Here is a 12797-nt window from a genome sequence, read left to right on the forward strand (position 1 = left end):
ACTACACTCAATCATAGGACCGACTGAAGAGATAAGTCTTCAATAAAGACATAAAGGTTGAGACCAAGTCTGCGTCTCTCACATGGATAGGCAGACCATTCCATAAAAATTGAGCTCTACAGGAGAAAGCCCTACCTCCAGCTGGTTGCTGAGGGACAGTAAGGAGGCCTGTGTCTTGTGACCGTAGCGTACGTGTAGGTATGTACGGCAGGACCAAATCGGAAAGATAGGTAGGAGCAAGCCATTGTAATGCTGTCCTTGAAATATCCTTGAGGCCTCGCGGGTGGCGCAGTGGTTAAGGGCGCTGTACTGCAGCGCCAGCTGTGCCACCAGAGACTCTGGGTTCGCGCCCAGGCTCTGTCGTAACCGGCCGCGACCGGGAGGTCCGTGGGGCGACGCACAATTGGCCTAGCGTCATCCGGGTTCGGGAGGGTTTGGCCGGTAGGGAAATCCTTGTCTCATCGCGCACCAGCAACTCCTGTGGCGGGCCGGGCGCAGTGCGTGCTAACCAAGGTTGCCAGGTGCACGGTGTTTCCTCCGACACATTGGTGCGGCTGGCTTCCGGGTTGGATGGCGCTGTGTTAAGAAGCAGTGCGGCTTGGTTGAGTTGTGTATCGGAGGACGCATGACTTTCAACCTTCGTCTCTCCCGAGCCCTCTCCCGAGACAAGATAGTAGCTACTAAACAATTGGATACCACGAAATTGGGGAGAAAAAGGTTTAAAATTCAAACAAAAAAAAGAAATATGATATGTTCGTCAAAAAATATGAAATTGCCCTCCCTGTGTTTCAGACATAAGGAAGTGGATGGCGGCAAATGTTTTACAAATTTATAAATTCGAACAGAGATGCTAGTTCTAGGTCCTAAGAAACAAAGAGATCTTCTGTTGGATCTGACAATTAATCTTGACTGTTGTACAGCCATCTCAAATAAAACTGGGAAGGACCTCGGCGTTACTCTGGACTATGTAAACTTCCGACTTCAACTGTATATAGTGAAAACAATAGTGGTCCTAAAATGGAACCTTGAGGAACACTGATTTACAGTTGATTTGTCAGAAGACAAGCCATCCACAGAGACAAACTGATATATTTCTGACAGATAAGATCTAAACCAGGCCAGAACTTGTCCGTGTAGACCAATTTGGGTTTCCAATCTCTCCGAAAGAACGTGGTAAAACAACCCCTTTTCTTTGCAGTATTTATTTACCGTCCTTACAAACCATTTCAGATAAATGTACATGGCTGTATTGTACATAGGCTTGTCATCCCGAGTGGCGCAGCTGTGGCACAGCGGTCTAAGGCACCGCATCTCAGTGCTTGAGGCGTCACAACAGACACCCTGGTTCGAGTCCAGGCTGTATCACAACTGGCTGTGATTGGGAGTCCCATAAGGCGGCACACAATTGTCTGGGTTTGGCTGGTGTAGGCTGTCATTGTAAATAAGAATTAGTTCTTAACTGACTGTTAAATTAAGGTTACATTTAATATATATATATAATAATAATCATCTAGGTTTGTACCTGTAGACTTTCCATCACCATGAAGAAAAACAATGCACAATACAATAATTGTGTACATTGAGACATCAAGTGGTTTGTGATGATGTAATAACGTGGCTCAGTTGGTAGAGCATGCTGTTGGCAATGCTCTAGTTGTAGGTTTGATTCCCATGGGGGACCAGTATACAAACGTAAGTTGCTCTGGATAAGAGTGTCTACAAAAAGGAACGACTAGACCATTTCAGTTATTACATAGTTAAACATCACAAAAGTAGTGCACTGGGCCTTTACTAGTTCTGTATTAGCAGACTGATGTAGAAGTCTTCAGCACCTGCAAAAAAATAAATCATCTGCATTCCCCCCATCGCAGCACTCCTACCCCCAAACTATGTCCAGCAGCTATAGTATGCGACACATACTGTACATAGGCCACAGTCAAGTGTATTTAAATATGTTGACATTCTGGTTGCATTAATGATTGTAATTGAGTATCTTTGACTTGAACGTGAATAATTACATTTATGTAAATGTCTTACAATAAAACAAATCACATATTTACTAAAAGCTGCCACGAATGCTGATAATTATTACATTTGACCACCTGAACGTGAGGGAACGTGGGCGCCCCACACGCGACTTTTAACAATAGCCATGTAAGTTAGCTAACGTTAGTTTGAAGCTTGGATACTTTCGTTACAATAACTTCCTGTGAACTTGTCCGCTAGGCGCTAGTTAACATTAGCAGACGTTGGCTAGCTAGCTAGCATTTTTTAGCCAGCAACGTTACCCGTAGACAGTAATATAGTGCAAGGACTGACATTGGATACAGTAGCTCAGGACAATGCATGTTTATAAGAAAAGTTACTTTGAAAAACGTGTTTGACCGCCCAAAGATCGGCGTCCCCCCATGACAGGTGCCCCACTGTTTTGTCATCCAGTTCAACTTACAATCAAAACAAACTTTGGTAACCTTCTAAACATCTTTGCTGCAATCACCATTTTTGTTTGGTTGGCTAACAACAAACACTGGGAAAGCTGTAGCCTAAGTGGGCAACCGTATAGCTAGATAGTTTTTGAGCTGGTTATATCGAGGTAACTTTAACTTAACTACATATCTACAGCTGAAGTATTTAGCGAGCATATTTGAGGCCTTGGTAATTGTGTGTTTGGTGACTGTAGAACCTAACTGACTTAGCTATCTAGCGCAATGATTGAACATTCATTCTAAATTGTCTCCATTTGTTTATTTGTATTTAAGAAGGAACAAAATGGCGCCGCAATACAAAGTAGTTCATTCGTAATTTTGTGTTGATACTGACAGCTGTCTTCTTCATTATGTTCCTGACCAGGTGTCAGGATGTCTGATGAAGAAGATGCTCCGGGCTGTCCTCCAGGACAATAAGAACGGGGTGTCCATCAGGCGGAATACAGGTTGCTGACGGGGGAGTTCATCCCTGACCGAAAGCTGGGCTACCCTTCACTGGAGTGCTTCCTCCGCAGTACCCCCTCTGTGGTCAGGATGGAGAATTGCATGGGGGGAGGCAAGGCCTTCGTCCCAATAAACGGGTGTCTGGTATCCTAGTGGTTAAGAGTGTTGGGCCAGTAACTGAAACGTCGCTGGTTTGAATCCCCGAGCCGACTAAGTAAAAAAAATCTGCCTGTGCCCCTCGGGAGCAAGCAGCATAACCCTTATACCAGCCGTTTCCATTCTACCTGCCACTTTCCTTTTAAATCTAATGAAGGGAAGTGAAGATGTACACATTTCAGGAGGAAGGACAGATTTGGAGTTTGAGGAGAGTTGAGCTAGTCAGATTTAAGTTTTAAGCCAATAGGTGTCACTTTGTATGAGCTTGTACTCTCCATATTTCTCCTGTAGATAAATGTGCTTTGCTGCAGTCTGTCAAGAAACGGCCCACATCACTCAGCTGGTCGCTCTTCAGAAGTCCAGCAAGAGGGCGCCTGGCAGCTCCCAGATGCTGAACTGTCAGATGAGGTCGAAATTGGCTTCAAACTTTGTGTTCTATGCTAGGTCTCGTCTGTCCTTGTCACAGTCAGTGTCATCTGGCAATGGCTCTTTTTCTGAATGTGTCTTTCCTCGATGGCCCAGTTCACTATTCCTTTGAGAACTTGAATAAAAATAAAAAAAGAGCTAAGAATAAGGGCCTTTCAGACCAAAATCATATTTCTCTCTCCGTCTCTCTCTCTCCTGATTCTTTGCACATATTAATACAACCAGTGAGTGAAAAAGGGAAGCAGGATGCTATCATCACTGACATCTACCTCTTCCATCTCTCCCCTTGTCTTCCTCCAGAGAAGCCTCGCATGTCCCTGCGTCAGCCTGACCGTGCTCCAGTGCGCTCTGGCTGGAGCCAGCCTTACACCTCCATGGGACCCCAACGGCCGCGGAGCTACAACACCTGTGGAGGCTTCAGCGCTGGGGGAAGACATCAGGAAGATGTACAGCCGGCATTGATGAGAGGGTCAACCCCCCCCCCCCCCCCTGCTCCGGCCCCTACAGAGTCAGAACAGGGAGTCCATCACTCAGGTGAAACAGAGTGAGAGGTGAGTGGAAGGAACACATGTTTTAGTATGAGAGGTGTGGAGGGCACTAACCATTGTGTAAGACATAGGTGGTTTGTGATGTTATATCGTATTCAATGTCATTTGATGTAACGTTACTGCAAAATGTCTTCTCTGCATTCAAATAGTACCAACAGATATTACTCTACCTCTGTCTTTCTTCAGGCCAGACAAGAAATGTACCTTTTCATTCTAGACTGGTGAATGAAGTCAACCATCGCATTTCGAATACCACCCAGAAAGCTCCTGGTAATTCAAGTGGGACCCTCCTTTCTCCAGTTGGAGATTTGGCTAATTCCATAGCAGCAGATTCATAGTGGAGATTTTGTCTGAAATCCGAAAGACAGAGTATTTCTTCCTAGGAAGTGTATGCTGTGTATCCCCGTAGAGGCCATCTGGTTTCAAATAACATTTTATTAGCCACACGCGCCGAATACAATACAGGTGAAATGCTTACTTTACAAGCCCCAAACCAACAGTGCAGTTTAAAAAAGAACCAAGAAGAAATAAAAGGAAGAGTGCATCTGTCCTCTGGACGCTTTAGTGGTGGTAGTGTTACTGTACAAAACATTTGAAAACGATTTCACCCTACTGAACATGACTTGCTGGTATACTATGTAATAATGTGTCGTCCATTCATCCTACTGTTTCCCAGCTCCCTCCGTTACCATCAGTAACGTCTCTGCTCCTCCTCCGACGCCCAAAGCCCTTCAGCCGGGAGGCTACAACCCCCAGGTGGTCCAGAGTCGGATCTCTGAAGTGCTGAAGAAGTACTACAGTGGTCTGTGGCTGTCCAAGCTGCCCTGTGTGTACCGGAACATGCACAACCAGGACCTACCTGGCCAAGCGGTCATGGAGAACTGGACACATGTCTGCTCAGTAAGTCTCTAGTGGAAAATCATATTATCTTTGTTTCCCTTCGATCAGCAACAAAAGGAATTGTTTCGAAATGATAGAATAGCTAGCTACCAGTTTATTTTTCACCCACAGATTTTCGGAAACATTCGAAAGTCGCGCCTTTTTCCTGTAGTGTTTTGAGATGTTTCATGCACTTTGATGCATTGAGTGAAACTTTGTGTTTCAGGTTGAGAAGCCCGTAAGTACCAATCGAGCAGATAGGCTGGTCTACCCCCCTCAGCCCAAACCCCCCAGCCTTGCTGTCGCACCAGTCAAACCCGCAACGGCCCCTTATACTGTCAAACCAGCGACAACCCTCCTAGCTAAACCCATCACTACTGCTCCAGTCAAACCAGTCACCACCAACCCAATGAAACTGGCCCCTCTATTCTACTCGCTGCAGAGCCCCTCCTTGAACCAGAGTCAGACCTCGCCCACTCCACCGGCCCCCTCGTGGAAGCACTCCCCGACCCATACCCCCACCTCTCCAACTGCCCCCTCTACCTTGTGGAAGCCCACTCCTTCCCACCTCCCTACACCCACCTGTAATTTGTGGAAACCCTACTTCCACCTCACCCTCATGGAAGCCCACAACTACCACTTTCTCCCCCCCCCCTCACCTCCCCCATATGGATGGGCTCCCCTATCCCCACCACCCCTATCCCCCCTTTCCCCTACAGCGGTGAGCATCCCTGCGGAGGCGTGCCTCAGACTGAAGGAGCTGCTGTCTAAATACAGCCACGGCCTGTGGGCTCACGCCCTACCAGGAGACCTTCAAGGCCCCCCTTCCCAGAGGACATCCTGGCCAACATGTCTCTCTTACAGGACATCTGCACTGTGGAGTACCCCATGCCAGACAACAAAAATAGGGCCATCCTTTACGGCCCCGCCACGGAGTACAAGGCCAAGGTAGAGCTGCCTGTTCTCCTCCAGAAATATTATTGTATTTATTCATTGTTTAATTTAGGTGATCATATATTGATATATTGGAGTCATTTCTGATTCTGAGTCGGGAATCGACTCTTGAAATTGATTCTCTCTCAATCCTGAGCCGACTCCAATAGAAGAAACTGGTAGAAAACACATTGGCACAACTGTAGTAAGGTATGTTGTTTGGACATGCAGATGAGCAGCACCCTGTCCTCCCCGTCGGGTTATAAGCTCAACAGCACCCACATGGTTCCTCCACTGCTGCTCCCCAAGGAGGAGTTCCCCTCAGTGCTGGTTGTGGAGGCAAGCAGCATCGACCTGGTCATCCTCAGGTAGCTTATTTCTTTGGTCATTTGATTATTTATTTTGATAAATTGCTCGTCTTCGACGTTGCAATTTTGAGGGCATTTCATGAACTTTTCAGCTCATTTTTGCCACCTAAAGCCTCTAATTTCCTATTTATAAGATTCCCTCCCCTGCAATATTTCCTGCGGTTTCCAGAAATCCTTCAACCAGGATTTCAGAAAAACCTGAAAACTTTTGGGAAATGTTGGGGATTTTACTTTTCATACTCAGCTACAGGCGAGGGCTACTCTCAGGCCCTGGAGGCAATGGAGGAATCCATGACAACGGTCTACAGCCAGCTCAGTGCTCAGAGGCTCCTCCTGTCAGACAACAGCCTTGGTTTCTCAAATGATTGCCTCGCCTGGTTCACCAACTACTTCTCTGATAGAGTTCAGTGTGTCAAATCGGAGAGCCTGTTGTCCGGACCTCTGGCAGTCTCTATGGGGGTGCCACAGGGTTCAATTCTCGGGCCGACTCTCTTCTCTGTATACATCAATGATGTGATTCTTTGATTCACCTCTACGCAGACGACACCATTCTGTATACCTCTGGCCCTTCTTCGGACCCTATGTTAACTAACCTCCAGACAAGCTTCAATGCCGTACAACTCTCCTTCCGTGGCCTCCAACTGCTCTTAAATGCAAGTAAAACTAAATGCATGCTCTTCAACCGATCGCTGCCCGCACCCGCCTGCCCGTCCAGCATCACTACTCTGGAAGGTTCTGACTTAGAATATGTGGACAACTACAAATACCTAGGTGTCTGATTAGACTGTAAACTCTCCTTCCAGGCTCACATTAAACATCTCCAATCCAAAATTAAATCTAGAATTGGCTTCCTATTTCGCAAAAAAGCATCCTTCACTCATGCTGCCAAACATACCCTCGTAAAACTGACCATCCTACCGATCCTCGACTTCGGCGATGTCATTTACACAATAGCCTCCAACACTCTACTCAACAAATTGGATGTAGTCTATCACAGTGCCATCTGTTTTGTCACCAAAGCCCCATATACTACACACCACTGCGACCTGTACGCTCTCGTTGGCTGGCCCTCGCTTCATACTCGTCGCCAAACCCACTGGCTCCAGGTCATCTACAAGTCTCTGCTAGGTAAAGCCCCGCCTTATCTCAGCTCACTGGTCACCATAGCAGCAGTGCTCCAGCAGGTATATCTCACTGGTCACCCCCAAAGCCAATTCTTCCTTTGGCCGTCTCTCCTTCCAGTTCTCTGCTGCCAATGACTGGAACGAACTGCACAAATCACTAAAACTGGAGACTCATATCTCCCTCACTAGCTTTGAGCACCAGCTGTCAGAGCAGCTCACAGATTGCTGCACCTGTACATAGCCCATCTGTAAATAGCCCATCCAACTACCTCATCCCCATATTGTATTTATTTATTTATCTTGCTCCTTTGCACCCTAGTATCTCTACTTGCACATACATCTTCTGCACATTCTACCATTCCAGTGTTTAATTGCTATATTGTATTTTTTTCACCACCATGGCCTATTTATTGATTTTACCTCCCTTATCCTACCTCATATGCACATGCTGTATATAGACTTTTTCTACTGTATTATTGATTGTATGTTTTGTTTATTCCATGTGTAACTCTGTGTTGTTGTATGTGCTGAACTGCTTTGCTTTATCTTGGCCAGGTCGCAGTTGCAAATGAGAACTAGCCAACCTGGTTAAATAAAGGTGAAATACAAAAATAAAAGAATGGCCTTATAAGGATACTTTTCCGCAAACTTTTTAGTTGGATTTTACAGTCTAGTGTGAAATAATAATCATGGGAAGCAGGAAATATTGGCCCTTCCTATGCTAGACTTAGTTTTAAAAGTGTCCATTCCACATCACCTACAAGGCCCTGTTTATAACCAGTCTTGTCTTGTTGCCCCTCAGGTGTTTTACCTGGACCACTAGCCAGGTGTACTACTAGAAGACTGTGCCTTGTAGGTTTTCAGTCCACAGAGAGTTCAAAGGCCCTGTTTATAACCAGTCTTGTCTTGTTGCCCCTCAGGTGTTTTACCTGGACCACTAGCCAGGTGTACTACTAGAAGACTGTGCCTTGTAGGTTTTCAGTCCACAGAGAGTTCAAAGGCCCTGTTTATAACCAGTCTTGTCTTGTTGCCCCTCAGGTGTTTTACCTGGACCACTAGCCAGGTGTACTACTAGAAGACTGTGCCTTGTAGGTTTTCAGTCCACAGAGAGTTCAAAGGCCCTGTTTATAACCAGTCTTGTCTTGTTGCACCTCAGGTGTTTTACCTGGACCACTAGCCCAGTAACCAGCCATGCAGGTGTACTACTAGAAGACTGTGCCTTGTAGGTTTTCAGTCCACAGAGAGTTCAAGGCCCTGTTTATAACCAGACTGTCTTGTTGCTCTACAGGTGTACTAGGTGGAACATGGCTTCTCTGAGGTCCTCAGTAGAACCACACTATTGGAGCTGCAGAAAGACTTCCTCAAGCTGCCCTTCCAGGCGGCTGGCTACCTGTCTACTAGCTGGTAACCAAGTTCAACTCCCATTTCCCCCATTTCTTCTGAGCGTTGCAACTACGATGTGTCTACTGAAAAGGATTCGTTGGAAAGGCGAGTTGGGATTTGTGTGATGGAGAATACAAGCAGTTAGCTAAATGTAATGTTTATTTACACGTGACACGTCACCACAGTTAGTGGTATTCCACATTCCTGTGTGTTTAATCTGCTGTCTTTATCCTTCAGGGATCCTCTCATATCTAAGTACCTCTGGGATGTAATATGGGGCAAGAGGTTGATTTTAATCGCTTTCGCTCTTTTTCCATCTCTCTTTCCCGCTCTCTTTTCTCTCTCCAGCTCTCTCTCCCTCACGCTTCTGTCACCATCTCTTTCTCCATTTCTCTCTCGCTCCCTCACGCTTCTGTCGCCATCTCTTTCTCCATTTCTCTCTCGCTCCCTCACGCTTCTGTCGCCATCTCTTTCTCCATTTCTCTCTCGCTCCCTCACGCTTCTGTCGCCATCACTTTCTCCATTTCTCTCTCGCTCCCTCACGCTTCTGTCGCCATCTCTTTCTCAATTTCTCTCTCGCTCCCTCACGCTTCTATCTCCATCTCTTTCTTCATTTCTCTCTCGCTCCCTCACGCTTCTGTCGCCATCTCTTTTTCCATCTCTCTCTCTTTCTGTCTCGCTCTGTCTCTGACTTGCTGGGAGCAGCATAGGGTCAGCCTCAGAGTGGAGCACATTATGGGGTTAATGGCCTTGCTCTATGGCACACCGGCAGTGGGTGTGACAAAGATGACACCCAGGCCATATGCCACCCAGGTTATACTCTATTTTTGAAAGAGTACATTAACCAAGACCATACGAATATTTATGACAGCTGGACGTACTATGGTCAGAAGGATACAGGAAGAAAGATGGAAGCAAGATAACTGATGACTAACACGTGAAACATAAGCATGCAATACATACATTATTTTTAGGACGTGAAAAGGGTTCTACCATCGTTATAACCTAACCAAAAAAAGATATGGGCGTTAGTGGGTGTGAACTAGCTCTGAGATGAGAAGAAAATAATAAAAGGTCAAGGGAAGCTATTTTCATATAGAGGGAGGGGACTCTATATGTTATGCAAAGACAGAATCCTATAAAGGCAGGACTCTGTAATATGAGAATTTAGTCTCTTTCTATGGAGGGGCTCGGCCCTGTTATGTTTGTGATAGAAACCTTCCATGGAGGGGCTCGGCCCTGTTATGTTTGTGATAGGGTCCTTCCATGGAGGGGCTCGGCCCTGTTATGTTTGTGATAGGGTCCTTCCATGGAAGGGCTCAGTTTTGCTACTTTGTATTAAAGTGTATATTGAATTCACAAGTTCTTGTAAGAGTGTTATATTTCTGAGACGATTCTCCACGACACCGCCTGGTCAAACTGAGCAATCAGTTAGTCCGGGACCAAGGTGACCAAGAACCCGATGGTAACTTTGACAGAGCTCCACAGTTCCTCTGTGGAGATGGTTGTCCTTCTGGAAGGACTCCCATCTCTGCAGCACTCCACCAATCAGGCATTTATGGTAGTGGCCAGATGGAAGCCATTCTTCAGTATTTCTAAAAAGCTGTTTTTGATTTGTCATTATGGGATATTGTGTGTAGATTGATGAGGGGGGGGGGGGGGGGGGGCAATTTAATCAATTTTAGAATAAGGCTGTCACATGACACAATGTGGAAAAAGTCAAGGGGTCTGAATACTTTCTGAATGCACTGTGTCAACTGTTTTTGTACTACAGGTGTGGTAACAGCTAGCTGAACAGCTGGTTCAGAATGTAATTTGGGAAGAAATTGCAGTAGGCACACTTTAAACAAAACTATTGAATTTGCTTGCTTCAAGAGCAGCAATATGATGCTTGAAAAAGTGAAGCATAGACGGATGAGAGTTGATTGGACATTTAGAAGCAGGTGTGATCCACAGCTGGCGCAATGAAAGAATTGGGCCACAGAGTTGTCCTCATTAGCATAGCTTTCATCAGCTTTCAAAAGACACGAACTGAAAGTAGGCACACTGGATGTCCAAAAAAGACAAGATGAAAGGCTCTAACTTGGACTGATTTCAACCCTCTCTTCCCCTTTAGTTAAAAGCACTTTGAAAAAGGAAAAAGAAACATGTTTTCGATTGATTTTCTTTCTGTACTGTTAGATCTTCAAGGTTTCTAACCCTCTCCCTCCTTTCCTCTATTCGCTGTAGATCTTCCAGCTGAACTTTAAAATGAAATGTTATTGATTCTCCTATGTCATGTTGATCTCCAAGCATTTTTATCCCTCTCCTTTTCTATAGAGCTTGAAGCTGGACGAGGCCAAGCTGGTGCACATCTACCTGTTTACCTCTCAGGGCTCCGAGGATGTCACCAACAGTGTTAACCACCAGATGGTGACCTCTGACCTATGGAAGCACCCCGCCTTCCCCGGACCCCAGAGGGACGGCCTCCCTACCCCCAGTTTCCTCGACACCATGGTCGCCAACATGGTGGATCAGTTTACCCTCGAAAGCCCAGCCTGCAACCCTATCCCTGTCTCCACCAAGACCCCCAGCCCTCTGGAGGGTGCCGGGGACACGTCAAAAGTGCTCACCCCCACTTTGGTCACCTGCGCTTGGGGAGAGAAGCAGCTGGCGCTGACCCCTCTCATGGAGCTTCCCCAGGCGGGCCAGAACATGGACGTCTACGTGTCTGTGGCCTGTCACCCGGGACACTTTGTGCTGCAGCCGTGGCAGGTAACCAGTTCAAGAGAGCTGTCAATGACTGCGTCCCAAATGGCACCCTAATTCCCTACATGGTGCACTACATTTGCACAAAAGTAGCGCACTATGTAAGGGAAAAGGGTGCCATTTGGGACTCTGAAGAGAAATGGTTAATGGCGTAGCTTAGTCTTAGACATTGATTTTGTTTAGTCTTGGCGATGACGTGTATTTGGATATGTTTTGTATGTTTCAGTCCGTATTGTTGAACTCCCGTGACAGCGATTTCTCTGTCAAACTGTAAAACATATATTGCTTTCATTGTGAACTAAGACTAAAACCACATATAAAGTATGTAGAAAAGATAACCGTGCTTTATCATTTTTTAAATATAATCTTTGAAGACCGACAATCATCAAAATAAAAGCCAGACAGTCAGGGAGAATTAAAAGTTCAAAAAACAATGACTATAGCAGTATATATTTTATTATGTCCTTGTATTATTATCCTTGTCTCATCGCACACCAGCGACTCCTGTGGCGGGCCGGGGGCAGTGCGCGCCAACCAAGGTCGCCAGGTGCACGGTGTTTCCTCCGACACATTGGTGTGGCTGGCTTCCGGGTTGGATGCGCGCTGTGTTAAGAAGCAGTGTGGCTTGGTTGGGTTGTGCTTTGGAGGACGCATGGCTTTCGACCTTCGTCTCTCCCGAGCCCGTACGGGAGTTGTAGCGATGAGACAAGATAGTAGCTACTAACAATTGAATACCACGAAATTGGGGAGAAAAAGGGGGTAAAAAAAGAAAAGCCCACTTTTTTTTATTTAAAAGGTATCTCACCAACAGATGCATATCTGTATTCCCAGTCATGTGAAATCCATAGATTAGGGCCTAATGAATTCATTTCATTGACCGATTTTCCTCATATGAACTGGAACTCTTGCATGTTGCGTTTTTATATTTGTGTTCAGTACATTTTGAAATGTGTCAAATCAAACTCGGGACCCGTACAAGCTGATGGGAGAGATGGTCCTTTACACCAACCAGAGGGAGGAGACGCCGGGGCCCGGAGATGAACAGAAAGGCCAGGTCAAGGCGGACCATAAGTGAGTGGACAGATTAGGGCCTGGAGGCCTCACAGTTTTTTTGATTTTATACAAATGAAAAAAGCCAGTCACACACTTGTCTCCGGAATGAAGTCTGACTTCATTGTGTTTTTAGTCCTCGCTGATTTATGGGCTTTGTTTGGTTTTGTTTTCACATGGCTGAGGCAATATAACTGTTGGAGAAGAAGCCCCTGGTGGCCCAGGTGGAGTGTGTGGTGGAGGCGGAGCGTC

General features: G+C 46.0%; 1 pseudogene; it reads left to right on the forward strand.

Moving 5' to 3' along the window:
• The first annotated feature begins 1671 nt into the window (after positions 1-1671).
• On the forward strand, positions 1672-12570 carry LOC139374415 (tudor domain-containing protein 7A-like; annotated as a pseudogene).
• Positions 12571-12797: the final 227 nt, after the last annotated feature.

The sequence above is a fragment of the Oncorhynchus clarkii genome, chromosome 19 (genome assembly GCF_045791955.1).
Source record: "Oncorhynchus clarkii lewisi isolate Uvic-CL-2024 chromosome 19, UVic_Ocla_1.0, whole genome shotgun sequence".
Taxonomy (NCBI): domain Eukaryota; kingdom Metazoa; phylum Chordata; class Actinopteri; order Salmoniformes; family Salmonidae; genus Oncorhynchus; species Oncorhynchus clarkii.